Raw genomic sequence first — 21,955 nt, 5'->3', positions numbered from 1 at the left:
TACGACGCCTTATCTGGGATAGCCTTCGGGAAGGAGTAGGGAGGCTTGAAACATTTGCACCTGCTGGAGGGAGTGAAAAAAGGAGAGAATTTTTTTAAAAGATACATTTTTCAGAACAATGCTTATACTATTCACATTACATAGCACATGTGATTTCTGTGCAAGGTCGCATTTTGCCTCTTAATATTGAGTGCCTGTGGCTTTGCTGCTAGAGATCACAGACGCAGGTCCGGGCAACAGAATTCACCTTGCATGCTGCCATGGTAAGCCACTGTCTTTAGGCTTCTGCGCCCTGCTTTCCCACATACCAAGCAAAGCCCGTTGTGCTGCAGTTTTCCTGTTAGCTTGTTTTCTGCTGCTGAAGGTTAACACCCCCCCCCCCATCCAATTCTCTGGGATGAGTGCTTTCTCCCTCCCCCCACCGCGTGGCTGGTATCAGGGAAGATCCCTGCAGGAACCAAACTAACACCACCCCCCCCACCCGCCATGAATTCTCTGGGATGAGTGCTTTCTCCCTCCCCCCACCGCCTGGCTGGTATCAGGGAAGATCCCTGCAGGAACCAAACTAACACCCCCCCCCCCACCCGCCATGAATTCTCTGGGATGAGTGCTTTCTCCCTCCCCTCACCGCGTGGCTGGTATCAGGGAAGATCCCTGCAGGAACCAAACTAACACCCCCCCCCACCCGCCATGAATTCTCTGGGATGAGTGCTTTCTCCCTCCCCCCACCGCCTGGCTGGTATCAGGGAAGATCCCTGCAGGAACCAAACTAACAACACCCCCCCCCACCCGCCATGAATTCTCTGGGATGAGTGCTTTCTCCCTCCCCCCACCGCGTGGCTGGTATCAGGGAAGATCCCTGCTAGCAAAACGCGAAAAGCTCTGGGCCAATCCTCCCCCCCCCCCTTTGCACTTGGCTAAATGCAGGGAAGGATTTCTTTTCAGCCACAGGCAAACAGCCCAGTAGGAACGGCCACCTCTGTCCCCTTAATTAAATTCCCTTATTTCAACCAGGTTACCCTAAGCGATATCACTCTCCTGAGGATTACACAGCAAGATAAAGAACGGATGTTGCTTGAATGCCAGCAAACACCGGGACCATACGCTGCCAGGCTCTGTCAGGCAATGATACCAGATTACTTGCTACTAGCATGGCGTGGTCAAGTGTCCTACCATGGAGGACGGAATAAGGCTGCACTGCCCAGAAACCTTGTGGCAAGGCTTTTGGAGTACCTCCAGGAGAGCTTCATGGAGATGTCCCTGGAGGATTTCCGCTCCATCCCCAGACATGTTAACAGACTTTTCCAGTAGCTGTACTGGCTGCGAATGCATCCCAAGTGCTCAGGGCAAATTAATCATTAAAAATGCTTGCTTTTAAACCATGTTTTATATTTTAAAAGGTAAACTCACCTGAGGTCCCTTCCATGGGGTCATGGTCTTGGGTGCTGGCTTGGGAGGCTTGGGAGGGTACTTCAGTCAGGGTGAGAAACAGATCCTGGCTGTTGGGGAGAACGGAGAGCTGGGTGCTCTCTGCCAGCTCGTCCTCCTCCTCCTCTTCTTCCCCTTCCACGGAATCATCAGGTGTACCTGATGAGATTATCCCCATCTCGGAATCCACAGTCAGAGGTGGGGTAGTGGTGGCGGCCCCCCCTAGAAATGCATTTAGCTCAGCGTAGAAGCGGCATGTCCGCGGCTCTGACCCGGAGCGACCGTTTGCCTCCTTTGCTTTTTGATAGGCTTGTCTGAGCTCCTTGACTTTCACGCGGCACTGATCTGTGTCCCTATTGTGGCCTCTCTCCATCATGCCCTTGGAAATTTTTTCATAAGTTTTGGCATTTCGTCTTTTCGAACGCAGTAGTGCTAGCACTGAATCCTCTCCCCATATAGAGATCAAATCCAGTACCTCCTGTACGGTCCATGCTGGTGCTCTTTTTCGATTATCAGCCTGCATGGTTACCTGTGCTGAGGAGCTCTCTGTGGTCACCTGTGCTCTCCACGCTGAGCAAACAGGAAATGAAATTCAAATGTTCCCAGGGCTTTTCCTGTCCACCTGGCCAGTGCATGCGAGTTCAGATTGCTGGCCAGAGCGGTCACAATGGTGCACTGTGGGATAGCTCCTGGAGGCCAATAACATCGAATTGCGGCCACACTAACCTTAATTCGGATTAACAATACCGATTTTGACGCTACTCCTAAATTAAAGGGCCCTTTAATTCGAATTAAATGGCTTCGTTGTGTGGACGGGTCAAGCGTTAATTCGAATTAAGGCAGCTAAATCCGAATTAAAGTCGTAGTGTAGACCAGGCCTTAGAGTTACTAAGCCACACTTTGCTAGCAGTAGCTATCCCAGCATGTGCATGGTTACACTTCATACTTGAATGCATTCAGCTTTGTGCCTAAGGCTAGGTCTACACTATGGGGGGGGGGGGGGTCGACCTAAGATACGCAACTTCAGCTACGTGAATAGTGTAGCGGAAGTTGCGTATTTTAGGTTGACTTACCTGGCTGTGAGGATGGCGGCGAATCGACCGCTGCCGCGCCGCCGTCGACTCCACTTCCGCCTCTTGCTGCGGTGGATTTCCGGAGTCGACGGCAGAGCCATCGGGGATCGATTTTATCGCATCTTCACTAGACGCGATAAGTCGATCCCCAATAGATCGATTGCTACCCGCCGATCCGGCGGGTAGTGAAGACGTGCCCTAAGTCTCACCATGCACACAGAGCATGCTTGGACTGTTGTGACTTAATGCTATATTATGTCTCTCTCTTTACTGGTGGCACCTTAAATGCGTACTTCTCAAAATATCCAGGTGACAGCCAATGTTAAGTGACAACACTGCATGCTCTTATTTCAGAAATGCCATCATTTAGAGTCAATACTTAGGAATGAGATAAAAATATGGCAGGCCTCATCCATGGGTACAAAAGGGCCAAACAGAGAGAAGAGTTGGTCAATTCAGTTCTGATGCATTACTAGTTTGGTGCAACTGTAGCTCCCTTTCAAGAATGGGAGTTAGTATTACAAAGAAGCGGAAAAAAACCCTTAAAAAAGCCGAAGGTAAATTAGCTGCACAGCTTACATTATCAATGGAAATCATATGACTAAATCCTTGCCCACCACACTGTCAGAAATATACCCATACAAATTAAAGAACTGTCGAATTAGTTTGGCAACATCGCTTTTTAGTCCTCCCCAACCCATTCTGATCTGTTAATTAGACACTGTTAGGTCTAATCCAGGTGTGTGCAGGGAATTAATTGGTGTTTAAGTGATCAGAATGCTGGCTCAGGTGTGGGACCTGCTATCCTGCCCCTAAAGAACTTTCAAGCAAAACTCCTAATCATGCACTAGCATTCACTAACACAGACCCCTGCACCCATTGTGTGTGCCTCTGAAATTGATAAACGAGAACAAGAAGCTTTGCTAGCAAATTCCAATGAGGGATCCAGGCCTACGTAACATATGCAGGGCTGAGATGAATATAATCAGTAAATAAAAACATTTCTGTAAATGTTATCTAGACTGCAGGTTCAAACGTCCTCTCACACACAGGGCTATCTACAGCACTTGATCTGAACGTACATTCCTATTTTACATGAATCAGGAAGCTCCAAGACCCCTAATGGTTATACTCGTCTGCAATATTCCATCTTGCAAAATACCAGTTGTCACTAAATATGTGCAGGAACTAACCAGCTAGTGGGATTTTCAAAAGCGCTCTGTGTCAGCCTGGCTCTGCTTCCACAGGAGTTAATGAAAGTTTTACAGGGGCAGCACTAGGGCAATGCTAAGTGTTTTTGAAAAATCCCATGCTTCATATCTACCATACAATAGGCCCTAGTCAAAGTGTACCTTAAAGTAAGACATCTAAGCTGCCACGCTGTATCAGGATCAGAGATGACAGCCTATCATATTGCAATGGTTAACATTTGTCAGTACGTGGCTTTGGGGAAGTTCACATACCCTTATGTTAAACTTTCTTTTCTGGTTTTCATTTACAGCATTTTCCCCCTTTCAGATCTGCAATCCTGTATTTTATTGCTTCGATTTTAAGATTGTAGTCGTTTGTATATTCTGAGTCAAACTTTTAGGATATTATCAAAAGGTGTTAAATAAGGATGACCTTCCAACGATAGTTAATTAATTATTGATTCTGTTACAATAGAGTAATCCACAAAGGTTTGGCCTTCCATATAATCGGCTGTATTTTAAAACTTACTGTTCATTCACAATGAAAGTACAAAATAGATAAAGATATGAAAGCAAGTATATAGCATGACACTAACCAAAGCAGAAAATACAATTTAATTGGACTTTTATTTTAGCTTCCCACGTTGTTTTCAACTTTCCTTGTCTTCTGGATTGATGAAGTTTAAACAAATAGTTTAAAACTACACTAGTTTCCCTCCTTCTCCTCACCCCCATATCACAATCCATCTGTTTCTCCTAGTTCTACTTGACCTTTCAGTGAAGTTATATGGCCAAATTCACCTTGTCTCTAACTCCATTGATTTCAGTGTTACACCAGGGATGATTCTGGCCCTTTGTAACAGAGTTAGATGCCTCCTGAGCTCCCCCTGGTGGGGAGAGTTGGCTCTGCAGCACCCTGGTTCACTTTCCCCTCTTGGACTCCTTGATCACTCACAAAAAGCTTTTCTCTCTGCTCCATAAGATCCTTCCTTAGGGTCTGGCTTTCTTGGCATAAAGTTCAAAAGAAACAGAAAAGACTCTTCCCCCAACCTTATGCTGGGCAAAACCCCTCCTCCCTGAAGTACTGTCTTAGGATCTTCCCTGCAAGAATCTCACTCCCAGGCCTTCCTGCCTGGAACTTGTCTGACATCTCAGTGTCTTCTTTGTTTTAGCAAAAAGCAACAAAGAGTCCCGTGGCACCTTATAGCCTAACGGATGTATTGGAGCATAAGCTTTCGTGGGTGAATACCCACTTCGTCTGACGCATCTGTTAGTCTATAAGGACTCTTTGTTGCTTTTTACAGATCCAGACTAACATGGCTACCCCTCTGAAATTTGTTTTAGCAGACCACTCCCAGCCCTTCCTACCTGGAGCAACTCACCTGGAGTCTCGGGGCCTTTGCTGCACAAGCCGCCCTCTCTCATTCTCCGCAGTCTCACTACATCTTCCTCTGGCTCTGGCTTCCAGGCCCGAACTCTTCCACCTGGTCAAGGGTTTCCTGCAGGAGCCTCAGGTCACTACAGCCTCCTCTGGCTCTTTGTAGGGTGTCTACACTGCAGCCTCTTCATGTTTCCAGGCACACAGATATACCCAGCCTTCCCTATTGTCCACATTATATTAGGGAACATGCAAGATCCCAAGCTAGCTAGCTCATCTGACAATGTAGGTATGCTCCTGGATGAGTGATCCAACCCTGTACCTGCCCATTTTGCAGTATGGATGCATCAATAGAGACCAGCTGTCTCTATCAGCCCCCATCAAGAGGCTGTTAATGAGGCACAGGTGCGCCAGACCAGTTTCCTTTTAAAAGGCCCAGTCCACCCTATGACACCCTTTAACAATGAATTTCCAACATCACAGTCATACCCCATACTCTTGTCATTATTTATGAGGTACTAGACTATGGCACCATAAACAGAGGACCATAATTTCACTGCAGGATAAAGTAGGGGATAGAGCTGATTGGAAAATTTTAGACAGAGTGAAATTTCATCACAATAAGGTATTTTGTTGAAGTCAAAATATTTGATAGAGATATAGCAGTTTTGACAAGGTGTTGGTTGGGAAGGTTTTGAGGTCTAGGGCTCTCAGGAAACTTCTGACCAGGGTGTGAGAGAGAGAACCTGAGCTTTTCAATTGGAAAACAGACATTTGGACAATTCTCTTTCATTCAGACATTTGAAAAGGTTTGGTTTTGTTCCAATGCAAAAGGAAAATCTCAGAAATTGTCATGAAACAAAATTGTCATCCTCTGGGCAGCTCTGGTAAGGGAGGCAAGTTGGTGATGGAGGGCACATCTTCAGGCCAGCTTGCTCCCTTTAGAGAGAAAACTCATGGGAAGAATCTTGGAGGGGAGAAAATGCTGTGAATTTTTCCCCACTGGGGGATTGCCTCCCCTTTGCCCCCCATTAGAAATGACTGTTCCATCCCTTTTCACAGGGTGTATGAATTATTTTATAGATTTCCTTTGAAATTTGGAAGGGATAGTGTGTTTCATTTTGGGCCATTGGTCACCCATGAATCCCTGACACTGCAAGGAGCAATAGCTGGAAGATGAAGCTAGATAGAAATACAGGCACAAGTTTTTAGTACTGAGGGAATTAATAATTGGGAACATAGCTTGTATCAGATTAATTCTCGATCACTTAGTCTTTACTCATAAAATTGGCGTCTAAAAAAAATATGCTCTAGTTCAACCACCAGATATGGCTTGATTCAGGAACTAGTGGGTGAAATTCTATGCCCAGACTAGATCAGGGATTCTCACAACAAAAATTTTGGTGACCTCAGAGTGTGGCCACCAACTCTTGCTGGTGGGCACTCTGACAAATTTTCCTAAAATACTTAATTAACTTTAGGAAAAACAAATAAATATGCACATATACATGTCCAAACCATTGTAATTTATTTATGTAGGGTTTTGGTTTTTTTGCAGACTCAATAATAAAAATAATGTACAGTTTTATTTTGGTGCTCCTGGCCCGCACTGCCTCCCCCGGGTTTCCCATCACCCGCTGGGCCCTGCTGCTTCTCCCCCCCCAAATTGCCCTGCGCTTCCTTCCATGGCCTCGCACCCCAGGCTCATCCCACTCCTTGACTCTTGATCACAGCGCCTGGTAAGGTCCACCCTGCTGAAGAGTGGAGAGAGAGAGTGTGTGTGTGTGTGGGTGGGTGGCCTGGAGCCCACCACCGGAGCCCTGAAGCTGAGCTGGGGTGGGGTGGGGTGGGGTGGAGGAGGAGGAGGAGGGAACTGAAGCCTGCCCCTGGCTGCAGCAGGGAGGGGCCGCTGGTTTGGGTCCCCCATCTCTGCCCAAGAGGCTGTTGGCGCAGGAAAAACCCCTGGTGGCCGCATGCAGCCACAGAGGCCACATTTGAGAAATGCTGGACTAGATGATCATAATGGTGCCTTCTGGCCTTATAGTGTATGAAGTCCAATATGCCATGCTAAACATAATCTGGACAGAGTTCAGAGGCAAAGTGTCATTCTGCTTTTGTACAACCCGGTTTTTACTCATATTTACTACTTTCTGTATTTGGAGGCATTTAAAGAATAATAAATTTGAACTTACTGCACGTCGTACTTTATTCTACCAAGAGATCTATTATTAAGGAACTTTATGAAAGATGTTCAGTGCATTAATAAGCTTTTTGTTGCAGACTGTGTTAACCGTTTAAATACCAGGAAAAAATTATTTGAAGACGGAGTGAAAAACGTTGGTTTTTCTACACAATGTTATTTCCTGGCGATTTCCAGAGGAAAAGTGCTAAATGGCACAATCCTCTGCAGGGATAGTACAGCTCTGCAACACATTCAACCCAGGGCTGTGTGCAAATCACACAGTGTAGCCCAGCGTGTCACACATTATTGATAAATAAAAGTCTAAATGGGATCTGATATCCAGGCTCATCAAAGGGAAAGCATTTTTAAAGAACATTACACCACAACAAAAGCATTCCCAGTAAAGTATCTGGCATTGGTGAATTGTTACAATTCATGCCGATTTCTCAGAGTGCAAGTTACCGAAGATAACATCTGAGAAGTGAAAACAAAACTTGAGTGCACCTGTGAAAAAACAGATTCCATTAGCAGCTCCCTTATGAACTTCTATTCTGCTGGTTTGAACTCCTGGCAGTGATATTTTCTGATGATATGAGTAATGATGAAATGACAAACAAGTTAAACCAACAGAGTCTCCATTTCATTTACAAAGCGCCTTTCCCATTATTTACCATTGCAAAGGAAACACAAGACCAAAACATCTGGTCCTGTAGCTGGGCTTCCAGCCAAAGCTTTAAAGTCTGCCACTGAGCTAAAACAACCGTCGCCTAATCTCAGCATTGTCCTTAGCCCTTTTAGTGCTCATCCTCCAAAGCTAGACCGAAGAAAGAAAACTTCTCTCAATGTGTTTTCTTCAGGTGTGGTGCATGATACTGCAGCTGCATTCTGAGGAGGGGGCTGTGGCAGCTTGCGTCACAAACCCACCACTTCCTAAAGGCAATGAAGACTCAAGCTGGGGAAGAGAGGTGCTCCCCTATCATACCTCACCGCATGCGGCTTTTTACACATATACAGTTCTGTGCTTGCACACCACCATAGGAGTCATCAGTGCGAAGTCACAATTGATTTTGGAAAATCTGAAACGTTGTGAGCCCAGAGAAGAAAGAGAATGTGGAAAAGCCTGGAGCTTTCCCCACTGACCTGCATTAAGTTACCTCGAAACTTTCAAGCTTGGGAAGCTTTTTTTCTTAAAACTGGTATCTCAAAAGCTATCAACTCTCTGACTATTAGGGATTAGGGAGACTTTCATGAGAGGCAGATTAACCCTCATTGACCTACTATGGGGTTTCTTGCACCTTCTTCTGAAGCACCTGGCATTGGCCACAGTCAGAGAAAGGATATTGAACTGTATGGACCACTGGTTTTGATGCAGTCTGATAATTCCTATGTAGTAAAGACAGCGTAAAAGGGAGAGCCTGCTCACTGGGGGTGAAAAAGTATCACAGCCCTTACTCTGCAGTGCCGGGTAGGGTGACCAGACAGCAAATGTGAAAATCAGGACAGGGGGTGGGGGGTAATAGGAGCCTATATAAGAAAAAGACCCCAAAATCAGGACCGTCCCTATAAAATCGGGACATCTGGTCACCCTAGTGCCGGGATATAAGGACTTTCTTACTCCCCTGCTCAGGTTGTGACTCCAGCAGCAGGGCTCTCCCTCCCCTCAGGAAGATGCTTTTACCACTGAACTGGCCTTCATGGATCGCAGTCTAAGGTGCCCATCTCTCCCCAGTCCTTGTACAGAGAGCTGAGGCACCTCACTCAGGCTTTGTTGTTCCTGTGATTTTTCTAGATGCCCCAAAGTTAGGCATTGCAATGCTCAGCATTGCATCGCCTAAGTTCCTTTGTGACTCTAATTAATTTTTTTTTTAATTAATGAATTTTTAATTAATGGAGATATCCCATCTCCTAGAACTGGAAGGGACCTTGAAAGGTCATCGAGTCCAGCCCCCTGCCTTCACTAGCAGGACCAAGTACTGATTTTTGCCCCAGATCCCTAAGTGGCCCCCTCAAGGATTGAACTCACAACCCTGGGTTTATCAGGCCAATGCTCAAACCACTGAGCTATCCCTCTAGCCCTTACAGTCTACCTGTAAAATAACACATAGGGGAAGCACAAGGTTATGATTACTGTAATATGCAGCAGTCACAGCACACCATTATTCAGTGTTCTGTGGTCATCACAGCATATGTGGGTTTAAAGGACAGATTTGAAAATGGATAATTTAGTGGTCTTGCAGATTTTTTTTTTTTTTTTTTTTTTTTTTTTTTACACGGAGCTCCTTCCATGCATAAGGGGTAGCCCAGATAAGAGCACAAAGCTCCAAGGAGTGACCCAGGAAGCTCTGTCTACTAGCTTGTGAAAGCTGAATGGATTGTGGGGCAAAATGATTTGCACCAGGATTTAGCTTTTTATACTCAAAGCTGTTTTCCTAACTGAGCATGCCTGTATTTTTCCACCCTCCAGATGCCACAGCACCTGGAGAAGAACACAACAGTGGCTCCTCTGAAAGTGATTCAGTGTTAAACCATGAATTTTCTGGGGAGAACTCACTGCTACATACTAGCAGGTCCTGCCACCCTGTTTCATGCACCCACACCACACCTGGGTTCTCATGATCAATTGTCTCTCAGGCACCTGAGTTGACACCACAGTAAACTGCTAACCTGATCCATAACAGCCTAAAATGGTGGAGGAACTGTGGGGAAGAGAGGTGGTTTCTCTTTTCATTAAAGAAAATACACAGCTCCCTGTGAGAGACAGTGATAGCAATGGAATTGCTGTTTAAGTGCCAGTAGCAATTACATTATTAAATAGTTTGTGTGTGACCGCTCTGAAAGGCATTTGTTTTGTTGCTGAACAAAAGAATGACATTCTGATTTCAACACTCTCTTTTAAACAGCTATTACCGCTCTGAATGCTGGGGAGTATTTCTTAAATTAGGCATGCCACAGCAGATGTGGTAATGTCAGGCTCAGCTATGCTCACCTGTAAGCCATTTTGTGCAACTTCTTAGCAGACAATCGGAAGTGCCTTTGTCCCCCCCAAGACTCATAGCTGACAAAATGAAGCTGAACACCTTGATAAGCTCAATGAAAGCTCTTTTCTTCTTCAAATAGAGAAAACCCAGGCAAGCCCTTTAAGAAAAGAAAGAAGAAGAAAAAAGACCTTGGAATGGGAAATGGGTCTCATAGGCAGAAAATGCATTAGAGGCCTTTGTGTTGGTCTTTGGATGACAATGCTTAAAACGGTAAACTTGGCCTTTTTAAGAGCAGACTGCCAGGTCTGTTCTAAATAAGCCACATTTATGAGGCCAGTATGTCCAAAAGAAACACACTTCATAAAAGCAGAAAATGTGTAAGCCAGCTCCCAGCACAAAAAAAGAAAATCTCTATTACAAAGCTACTAGTATTCAGCCCCTGTATAAACACCATTATCAAAGACATATTGGTCTAAAAAAATAGTACGAAAAGGCAATAATGCTAGCCAGTTATTTATACATGTTTCCATTCTTCCCAAAAGGAAAAATCACAAAGGTTCCCTTCGCTGGATGTGGAAACATATCTGATAAAGAGACGTTGGAGATGCTCAGCAGTGGGACATGCAGTTACTATTAATATATTAGCTTACTAAAAAGGTATAATTTTTTTTCCAAAGAAAGATCGTATGTGTTCTTCTGCTTCCTGCTCACAAGGGGCAAACATCTCTCCATGCAGACCTCCAGCCTACAGTATATTGTGGTTTTTCTAATGCAGAGATTTAATTTGTTTTATTTGGCCTTTTCCTTTCAGGGATATAAATCCTAGTCCATCCTAAAGTTGCCCTTAAAAAAAAAGTCATAACTGAAGGCTTAGGGCTGTTTATGGGAAAAGATCTTGGCCCGGATTTTAACCTGCCCATCACAAAGGCACCCTTTGCTATCAGGCTATTGTCAGCATAACTTAAATAGACAAAAAGAAAATCTTTGTTTGAAATCTTATAAAGAAAGAAAAGCCCAGAAGGGAACATGTTATTCTTTGTGGGAAGAAAGTCCAAATCCTGTCCAAACTCCTTTTGTTTTGATCAGCTATACAGTTACATTGCTGCCAGGGAATGCAGAGAAAACATCCACGCAGTCTAGTTTTCTTGGATAAGAGTTTCACCTGTTTCCCTGGCACTGTAAATAATAATGTCATGTGCTCAGTTTGGCCTGCTAATCCCCAAAAGGCAAAATGCATGCTTCTTCCTTATGGGAGGTCTAAATTAGACAAGCCATTTTATCAAGTTCCTAACTCACCAGGCCTCTCAGGGTAGGTCTACACGGGGATAAAAGACCTATAGCACAGGCACGGCTGGCCTGGATCAGCTGACTCCAGCTACAGGGCTCAGGCTGCTTGGCTATAAAATTGCAGTGACCCTCCCCCTTACGGGGTCCTAGAACCCGGGCTCCAGCCCGAGCCTGAACATCTTCATGGCAATTTTATAACTGTGCAGCCCAAGCCTGAGTTAGCTGACCCAGGGAGCCGTGGGTCTTTCATTGCAGTGTAGCTCTACCTCACCTGTCACGTCAGAGAATCTAAGTGTGTGTAGGGCCCAAGCTTGTCCATCATTCCCTACTACAGCCTCTAGCCTAGAGAGATCACTTTGTATTACTCATCCTCACCCTACCCCACTGCTAGTCAGTATATGGGGAGCCCTGTGTTCAGCAAATCACTGAAACTTGAGACTCCCTGCTTCAGGAAGACTAGAGCTGCGAGAGCCCCAGGACAAAAGGTCTCCAAGGATGGGGAAAGGAAGAAAAGGAAGGAAAACACTGGAAATCCTCAGAATCCTGCCCCATCTATAAGGGCACCACATAGTGTCGCTGTGGTGTTGTAACCACCAGGAACTTGACGGAGACTGCAAACTCATTCCATACATAGTGCCTGCTCCAAAGCCTATTAAGTCAATGGTAGTCTTTCCAATGACTTCAAGGGGCTTAGAGATAATCACCAGAGTGCTGGTTAAAGGCAACAAGAAGTGAAGTTCCATTTTTTTACGTATGTGCTATTTCGGTTTGGAAACTTGCACATGGTTTGTGTGGTATGATCTACAATATGCTACTGGTAACATTCTGGTTTTCTATAAAGGTAGGATTTCCATTTGTGTGTTCCTGTAAATATGGGCACTGAATAGTTGTCACAGGGAAGTATCTGCTAACATTCAGAAATACCTGTCTTTTATGTTCTCTGTTTGCACAGCGCCTAGCACAATGGGGTCCTTGTCCATGACTGGGCTCCTAGGCTCTATGATAAAAGAATTAGTGGGTGAAATACACTTCAGCCTCATAAATCCAGCTGCATGAGAGTGTGTGTTACTGGTAGGGCAAAATCTAACCCCAGCTGGGACAGGGGTGCATTGAAACCACCTTTTCCTCCCGCTACTAGTACTCCAGTCTATGGGCTGAAACAATAGCTGCAGTCCCTCTTCAGTGCTTACCAGATGGTGGGGCTAGGCTTATTGGAACCATGTTATCTCAGATCCTCTGTCTACCCGCAGTACAACTTTCCAACCCCACCTACATGGGATCAGGGCAGAGATCCCCTCCAAAGCATGCCAGGGGTTTGGAGCCCTCTTGTATAGCCACTCTGCTGACACTTCCCTGCCATCCCGACCCCAACACTCATAGAGAAAGAGTCCCACCTTAATGTTTCAAAGGGTTTTGAACAGGCCCTTCAGACCAAGATAAAATACTTGGATAATATTGTGATGGGTGCAACATACATACCTAAATAGAGAGAGAAATAATAATAGCGACAGATTTAATTCTGGGTGGCTAGACAAATCTGTCTTTAATGTACAAATCCTTTGCTATGGACATTGTCACACCACCAAATTACTTGTAGTATAATGACTAACTAATTGCTGGAGCACCACACGATGGTGATGTTTGCCCTTTTATCACATTGAGGTATCTCTTGTTGTGAAGGGGTTTGAAGACTCCAGGTCGGCATTATACACAAGACAGTCAGTCACACACAAAAAACCCTCAGATTAAATCTGATCTCAAGGGCAAAGCTACAATTATTAGTACTCCTGTTTATAAGCAGACTGCTCTAATTTTTTCCTTACAACTTTCCTCCCCCATCTGTTATCCATCAAGGCAGGGAAGTTGGGAGAAACTGTGCAGATGGCTTTAGGGCAACTTACATTTTACACTAAGCAGCATTCTAGCCTGCTATATATTTCATGGCAACATAACAGTGACTTGCCCGCTTTTTCTAACCCATTCTGTCTGCTACTAAAAAGCGTAGTGTTTTTTGCTCTGAAATCCACAAGACAGCATCTTTCTCCGCCTCCTCCCCTTAACTATGGGCTCCCTTGTGATGAAGGGTGCAACATTTAGTTCTAGTGCCAGAAGATTAAACTTTTGTCCTCTGGGTTTGATACTTGGACAGAGTCACAAAAGGAAATGAGTGCTAAGTGGCCACTGCATGCCAGGCTCTATTGAAAGATCCTTCTTGTAACATATGCCAAGAGAGTAAACAAGGGGATATTTGGGGCTTTTGCACTGAGGAGCATTACATTTTCCTAAAACAAAGCTTCCTCAGCTTCACCGTAAGGCTTGATTCTTTAGAGAAGTGAGGCAATTCATGACAATTTAAAAAAACAACAACCCACATATAGCATCCTTCTATTCAGTGGGAAGGAAAAGGCAGGCAAGCAATAGTGGCAAGAGGCCCACAGGTGATATGAAACAGATTAACGGATGTGTCTGCAATGCAGTTGGGCAGTACAAAAGGACAGCACAATATTGGGCTGCACTCACACAGACGTATCACGGAGCAGGGACACAATAGGACTGTACAAGATATTCACCTAGATTCTAGGAGCAAAATCCTGGCCATCGAAGGCAATGCCGCTTTGCCATTGATTCAACGAGGACAGAATTTCACACCAGATGTCACCAGAAGCTGAGGTTTGTTATCCATCAGAATCAATGAACCACATCCCACGCTTGGAAAAAAGATCCCTGTCCTGGCAGTAACAATCCCCCTTCTCTCTTATAGCTTGGAGAGATGTGTGTGTTGTGTTTGTTCCTAGAATAACGTTCTGCCTCCTGCAATGGCCAAGCCACGTAGTGCCAGTAAATCTGACCTGCTGGGAGGGAAGTTGACGTCTCAGTGAGGTCCTTTATGTATTTGAGCCCACCGTCACAGTAGGTGTGAAGATAATTATCAGGATTCACTTTGGATCCCAATTTCATTGGGTAGGAACTTACATGGTTAAGTAGAGCCAGCCTATGTTGGTGGCTGCCATCCTACATGGGGGGAGGGATAGCTCAGTGGTTTGAGCATTAGCCTGTTAAACCCAGGGTTGTGAGTTCAATCCTTGAGGGGGCCATTTAGGGATCTGGGGCAAAAATCTGTCTGGGGATTAGTCCTGCTGTGAGCAGGGGGTTGGACTAGATGACCTCCTGAGGTCCCTTCCAACCCTGATATTCTATGATTCTATTCTGGCCCCATAGAGTTTGCTAGGCCTATTGGACAGCCCAGAGGTTTTCCCTTACCATTCACAATGCAAGTTTCCCCACCATATGCCACCTGGGCAAAGCACTAGGAAATATATCCTTGTAAACAATCCTGTACAGGCTGGTAGATGGACTACATGGCCTCACGGGTCAGGCTAGCTGCAAAACAACAAGCCTGTTTCATCAAAAAGTTCAAGGTTTTGAAATTTGTCTTGATTCCGATGTGGAATGCGAATGACACCTTTCAAAAATTTTTATGAAAAGAATTGATTGTATAGTGAAGTGCCAGGGCATTTGGGAGAGCCAGGTTCAAGTTTCTGCTCTGCCTGATTGAGGACTTGAACTATCCCCCAGGCTATTCTGTGTGTTCTCAGTCCAGAAATTCCCACCCTGGACCTCAGATACCTTCCCAAAGTTTTGTCAAAACAAATGCGTTTCCACAAAACATTTCGGTTTCAATGGAAGAAAGTTTTGTCCGGGAGAGGTTTGTAGGAGTGAGGCAACAACTGACATAAATCATTAGAATATCACAAGAAAGCCCATTCTCCTGAGATTTCCAGGCCAATTTAGCAGACCTTAAGATTCCAGTAAGTGTCTGAATTGAAATCTTAAAGGGGCACTCGCCTCACTAATCTCTAAATTGTGAGATGTACTTATCACCTGAACAAACTGTGGAACAAAAGTCCAGTTAACTTATTGCTGTAAAAGAAATAACCATGTGTTAAAAAAATCCACAACAAACTCCCTCGCCTCTCTATTATGGTTATGGGTATATGTAGAGCATCTTCACATCTGTGCACTAGCTTGGAAAGCCACTGACTGATAACCATGGGTACTGGACTGATGGATGCTATAAGACAGAGGTGTAAACCTCAGCATATCAGTTTAACTTCTTTCTGACTGATAAGTGGAACAGCCAAACTGCAGAACACATAAGCCTATGCAAGAGCACATTCTGGTCCCGTTCACATTTAGCCAGTTAGAGGCATGTACTAATTGCTGAGTGGGTAAAAATAGTGATTGTTAAATATTGTAGTGATTAGTCTTTTCAAAGGCAAAGCACCATGGAAATTCATAAGGCACTCAGATGTTCTTGGAAGAATGCCTTGAGGTTTGCTCTGAAATAGGGATGTAAATCCACCTGCTTTTTGAAGTGCCCTTTGTAAACTGGATTTATTTTTCTAGGAAGCCATTGTTATGCTCTGCATAGGAAGCTCTGAGAATAAAGCCCTTGGTATTTCTTACCTCAAAGATTTTAACAGCACACTCCATCAAAGTAAATATTTGTAATTTAGTTATTTAGTACCATTGGTGGTTATGATGCCTTACAGATACACAGTCAGATTTTTTCCTTTAATTACACTCCAGCAATCTCCTTGAAGTCAGGGCTCTACAGGTGTGACTGGGAGGAGTTTTTGACCCACATATTTTTAGGCATGTACCCATGTTACATATATTCACTAATGAAAAGAGATATCTTTCCCCCAGTTTCTGAGAAGCCCAACAAGTTGAGTCCAGTCTAATTTGCAAAGGGTGGTCATCATTCAAATGTTACTCACTCACATGTTGTGATTTAAGATATCTGTTGTAAGGTGAGAGAAAGGATGGTCTTGTGGTTTGAGAAATGGTCTGGGACTGAGAAAATCCAGAATTCCTGCTTCTGCTACAAGTTTTCTTTAGCAAGTCACTCTGTGCTTCAGTTCTGCATCTGTAAAATAGGGTCAATATTACTTCCTTTGTCTCTTGTCTATATAGATTGCAGATTGTTCATTTAGGTATTAAGATTTTCTCTTATTGTGAGTTTGTACAGTGCCCAGCACAAAGGGGTCCAGATTAGAAATGAGTGAATAATGGATGTTTTCAGTTTGGGGGCCAAACCAAAAAATCTGAAAAAATTTCAGTTTGATTTGAACTGAAACTAGTTTTTTCAAAATTTATGAAAAACTGAGTTTTTTCATTTCATTTTGGCCATTTTGGGGGGTTTCAGACTTTTTAAATTGACCAAATATAAAAATAAAGTGCCATTTCAAAATGAAAATTCAAAACAAAATATTTCAGAATAAAAAACAACATAAAATGTTTTTAAATAGTTGAAAGAAAATGTTTCAACTTTCTCAAGGGGTTGGGGGTTTTGTTGTTGTTTTTTGGACAAAACTCTTCATTGACCTCAGGTTGAGTTTGAAAATAGTGTCAGAGTCCTGAAAAGTACATTTTTTGTCAAAACAAAAAAAACTACTTGCCGAAATCTTTTTGCCCAGCTCTCATTCTTATCTCAGTTTGGGCTTCTAGGCCCTACCACAATGCAAATATTGAATAAATAATTGCGCTGTTATCATTTTGTTGAATACAGTCCAATTTCTATTCTCAACTTATCTCCTTAATGCATGGAATTCACACATCACCCCTAATTGAGATGAGAACAGGCTTCGGTTCCCCATAAAGGTCATTTTAGATGATCTAATTTTTTAGCTCCCTGTCTGAGAAGATATTTCATTCTCTTTCTAATGGTGCAGCCTTTCTCCACCAAGAAATAAAGATCACCAGTGTGCGAGCAGATTTTATATTCTATGAAACAATACGCTAAGACGGAATCATGACAGCTAATCCTTACCATGCACAACTCTTAGTACAAGGAATGTCAGATTCTGAGGATATTGAACAATTACAAAAAATTGTTGGCAACGACATTCTTTGTTTTGAATGAGTGAAGTGCTAATTCCTTATAATAGAACTACCTGTCACGCTGCCACTCGGGAATTAAATTCATGTTCCTCCTTCAAGCTTGTACTTATTTGGTAACATGGCAACCTTTATGGAAAATAGTATTTACATGTCTGGCAATTTAGCTGCAATGTTAATGAAGTGGGGGGAGGGAGCATGAAATGGGGAGGGAAGAGGGATGGAATGCAAGAGGCATGACAAATTTTAAAATCTCAACATGAAAGGCTGCTTCCAAAACCATCTGCCAGGCTGCTGAGGTGATGAGTTTCTAAATGTAAGTCGTTTTTTTTAAAACACTCCATTGAACTATGGAGAAGGCTTTAGTGATCCATCACAGGCACAAGAAACAGAGTGAAAGACTGATTCACGCAGCCTCTTTTCTCTGATGTACTTCGTGCTGAGAATCCTGTCCCAGTCATTTGTTCCTCTGCAAAGTGGATCTAAAGGGCTACCAGATCAGACAATCCTTGGTAGAAGCATACCTTCCCTGCACACCCCTGAGTATGCCTCAGACCTTCACTGAAAAGCTTTTTGATTCATGAGTGAATGAGATACCATTAAAAGTGGCCCTTGTAGTAATTCGCTCTAAGGAAAACACATATGGAGGAGGCAGCAGCACTTCGCCAGGTTTGGGACCACTATTCAAAAGAGATTTTTCTTCCGGTACATTCCCCCCATATTATCAGAAGGCCACATTTATCCTTCAGAACAATTTTAATAGGTCTGGTCTTAAACCTGCACGTTAGACCCTTAAAGCCTGAGAACCAGGATATTACAGTTTCCACGCCTGTAAGATGTCCTTGGAAACACTTCACAGCTTTGGTGTTAAGAGCAAGACGTCTTAGGCCCCGATTCAGCAGGTACTTAGGCTGGTACCTATGAGCCGTCCCGTTCAAACTGAATTGGGGTCTTACATTGCAGGTAGAGATGGGTAGGAAGCCTTGGGAAATTAAGAAGTGTTTCGTAGGGTATCTATGTCCAAAATCTTTAAATTCTGTAATAATAATAAATTAATGAAGATATCCCATCTCCTAGAACTGGAAGGGACCTTGAAAGGTCATTGAGTCCAGCCCGCTGCCTTCACTAGTAGGACCAAGTACTGATTTTGCCACAGATTCCTAAGTGGCCCCCTCAAGGACTGAACTCACAACCCTGGGTTTAGCAGGCCAATGCTCAAACCACTAAGCTATCCCTCCCTCCATCTCAGCTAATGGGCCCATTATTCTGAGTCCAGCCTTCTGCCAGAACGCACATATGTGTAGAAGGGGCACGTTAACACAAGGTCGGCGTACTATTTGAAGGAAGCCATGACCTTTTCTTTTGAAATCTATTCATTGCTAGAATTCAGTAGAAATATTTTAAACTGGAAAGAAAAGGGGGAAAAAGTGCCTAGCTGCTAAGGCACTACTTGCAGGGGTTCCAAAAAACCCCAAACCCCCCAAATAAAATAAATACGTTAAATGAAAGAGATGATATGTTAAGATCGGAGACACAGTTTGTTAATCAGGAAGTTAGGAGCGGGAGAGAGTAATTTGCTCTTTTCCCTAAGACTATTAGAACACTGGATCAGGTGTTTACTAAATTGGAGGTATTGTTTGGGGCTAATACTCCTGTACTGCGTGGGAGGAAGTCTATGGGTTTTCTTTAGCCCCCAAAAAACACAATCCTAGTGAAAGTGTATGGGAATTTGCTTTCAATTCATAGGAGTTAATGACCAGACTAGCTAAGCATGACCCCAATGGCATCCAGGAGCCTGATAAAACGTTGCAGAATTACTTGGTGACAGGTTTAACAGAACCCAGCCTTAGATAGTAGCTTAGGGGAAATGAGACTATGACCTTTTCTGAAGGTAAGCAGGAGACATTATGTAGGTAAGGAGAGAAAAACTCAAAGCCAGAATGTCTGGCTTTGCGAATGGTTCATCTGCTCCGGTGCATTGGGAGTGAGAAAGACTTGTGAAATGAAAAAGCAAAAGACTAGGTGGGCAGTGACTGGGTAAATTTGAAGTGATGTTTGTCAAAAATTGGAGAAGCTAAGGGGAGGATGTGGGAATGAAAAAAGGTACAGAATGTTTCCCAAATATTAATAAGGGCCACATTTTCCTCTGATTTGCATTCCCAGGGTTTCATTCTCTTCTAACTTACACCAGTGTAAATCAGGTGTAACTCCACTGAAGTCAGTGAGAGAAGTGAAAGGAGAATCAGGTCTCTAAGCTTTTACCCCTCTGTATCTTTAATGCATATACTGCACTCGATCTGTGCATGGAACTTTCATGGTCGCTCTCTATATAACAGAAATGCAGAAAATACAGGAAACCATTTCAATGCAGATTAGAGAGAATTTTGCCCTAAAGATGTATGTAGCCAGACTAAGTCTTTATTTATTTTTTCTTGTAACAGACTAAGTTAGGGCAAGATTTTAAAAGATATTTAGGTGCATAACACCCCTCAGTAATGAATGTGGTAGCAACTAGTGTTAGGCGTAGTCTTATTAAAGAGCTTCACAAATCACCTTGAAGAAGACCTACGCAAATTTGCAGATTATATTAAACTAGAGGAATTGCAAACATCAGGGAGGACAAAGAAATAACTGAAATGGACTTTGGGAAAATAGAAACTTGAGCAAAGCAATAAGATTACACTTGATATAATGCAAGTTAGTAGATCTGGGTGAAAATCTCAGTGCCGCCAGGAGGTCCAGCACAGAAGGCAGTTTTGGGGCTGTTTGAGAGGCCAAAACAGTCACTCCCAGAAATTAGAGCCATCCCAGGCTGTTTATGGACTACAACATAGCTCTGAATTGCCTTAGCTCCATGTAATCCAAGCCTGCCCCCCAGCTCCACTCCAGCACATCTCCTACTCTGGGGCTTATACACAGGGCAACAAAGGCCCAGCACGCCTAAGCCAGGTAGATTCTTGGGTACTTGCAGCACATTACAACAGTTATATGCTGCCAGAGCAGTGTATAGGGGCTGGAATGGGGGACAGTCTGTCATCTAGAGGTAACAGAGAGACACAGATTTGTCTTGTGTGGTGGGGAGTAGAGAGATTGCTAATAAAGAGTAAAGCTGACTTGTCCCAAGATTGCCAATCATTCTTCCTCTCCCTGCTGGATACTGTTTGACCAAGCTCTGTCACGGTGCCGCATTTCAATGGTTTCAATTCTATCTGGAACCTGGCAATGCAAAAGATTTTCAAAAGTAAAATGTAACAGAGAGAGGAAATAAAAAAAAAAAATCCAATGTTGTGGCCTTCCAGAAAGTTTAGGTTTGATTTGGGGTGAAGGTTTTTGGGAGGGCAGCAGGCAAGGGTGGGCAAGGTGATCAGGCCTGGGTCACTAAACCATCCTGTCCTGCTGATTGCACGTTGATCATATCACAACAAACACATTGTTCAGGGTTTCTGTAACCCTGGAGAAGAGAAGATATATAGCACACAGACGCCACAGGAAGAATGTAGCCTAATCAGAGTCAGACAGATTAGAGACAACAATAAAAAAAATGAGTTCACTAAGGCAGATGTGTAAGACTGTCTCTGAAGCTGGGAGAACCAGACTAGCTCCCCTGGAGCCTATTGATGCTGTGCCAGGGGATTCCTTAGACAGCAAACCACCACCTTTGTTGACCAGTGGCCCAGGGACTAGAAGCTCCCTAACTGTGGCAGAAACTCATGATCCAAGCTATGCATGGGCCAGCAATGGAAATTAATAGTTCCTTGTTTACATCAGTGAACAAAATAAAATGTGACTTTTTTTTCTTCCTCTGGAAGAAACTAAGAACATAAGGATGGCCAAATTGGGTCAGACCAAAGGTCCATCTAGCTCAGTGTCCTACCTTCTGACAATGGCCAGTTCCAGATGCTTCAGAGGAAAGAACAGAAGAGGGCAATTATTGAGGGGTCCATCCCATCATCCATTCCCAGCTTGTGGCAATCAGAGGCATAGGGAGACCCAGAGCATGGGGTTGAATCCCTGACCATCTTGGCTAATAGTCACTGATGAACTTATCTAATTCTTTTTTGAACCCAGTTACACTTTTGGCCTTCACAACATCCCGTGGCAAGGAATTCCACAGGTTGACTGCATTGTGTGAAGAATTCTTCCTTCTGTTTGTTTTAAACCTGCTGCATATTAATTTCATTGGGAGAACTCCTGGTTCTTATATTATGTGAAGGGGTAAATAACACTTCCTTATTCACTTTCTCCACACTATTCATGCTTATATAGACCTCTATCATATCCCCCCTTAGTTGTCTCTTTTGTAAGCTGAACAGTTGCAGTCTTTTTATCTCTCCTCATATGGAAATTGTTTCATACCGCTCATGATTTTTGTCACCCTTTTCTGTAGTATTCCAATTCGAATATATCTTTTTTGAGCAGGGACAACCAGAACTGCAATCAGTAATCAAGGTGATTTCCGTGGATTTATATAGTGGCATTAGGAAATTTTCTGTGTTAACTATCCCCTTCCTAATGGTTCCCAACATTGTTAGCTTTTT

Source organism: Emys orbicularis, chromosome 5 (assembly GCF_028017835.1).
Source record: "Emys orbicularis isolate rEmyOrb1 chromosome 5, rEmyOrb1.hap1, whole genome shotgun sequence".
Lineage (NCBI taxonomy): Eukaryota > Metazoa > Chordata > Testudines > Emydidae > Emys > Emys orbicularis.
This window is presented reverse-complemented; position numbering follows the sequence as displayed.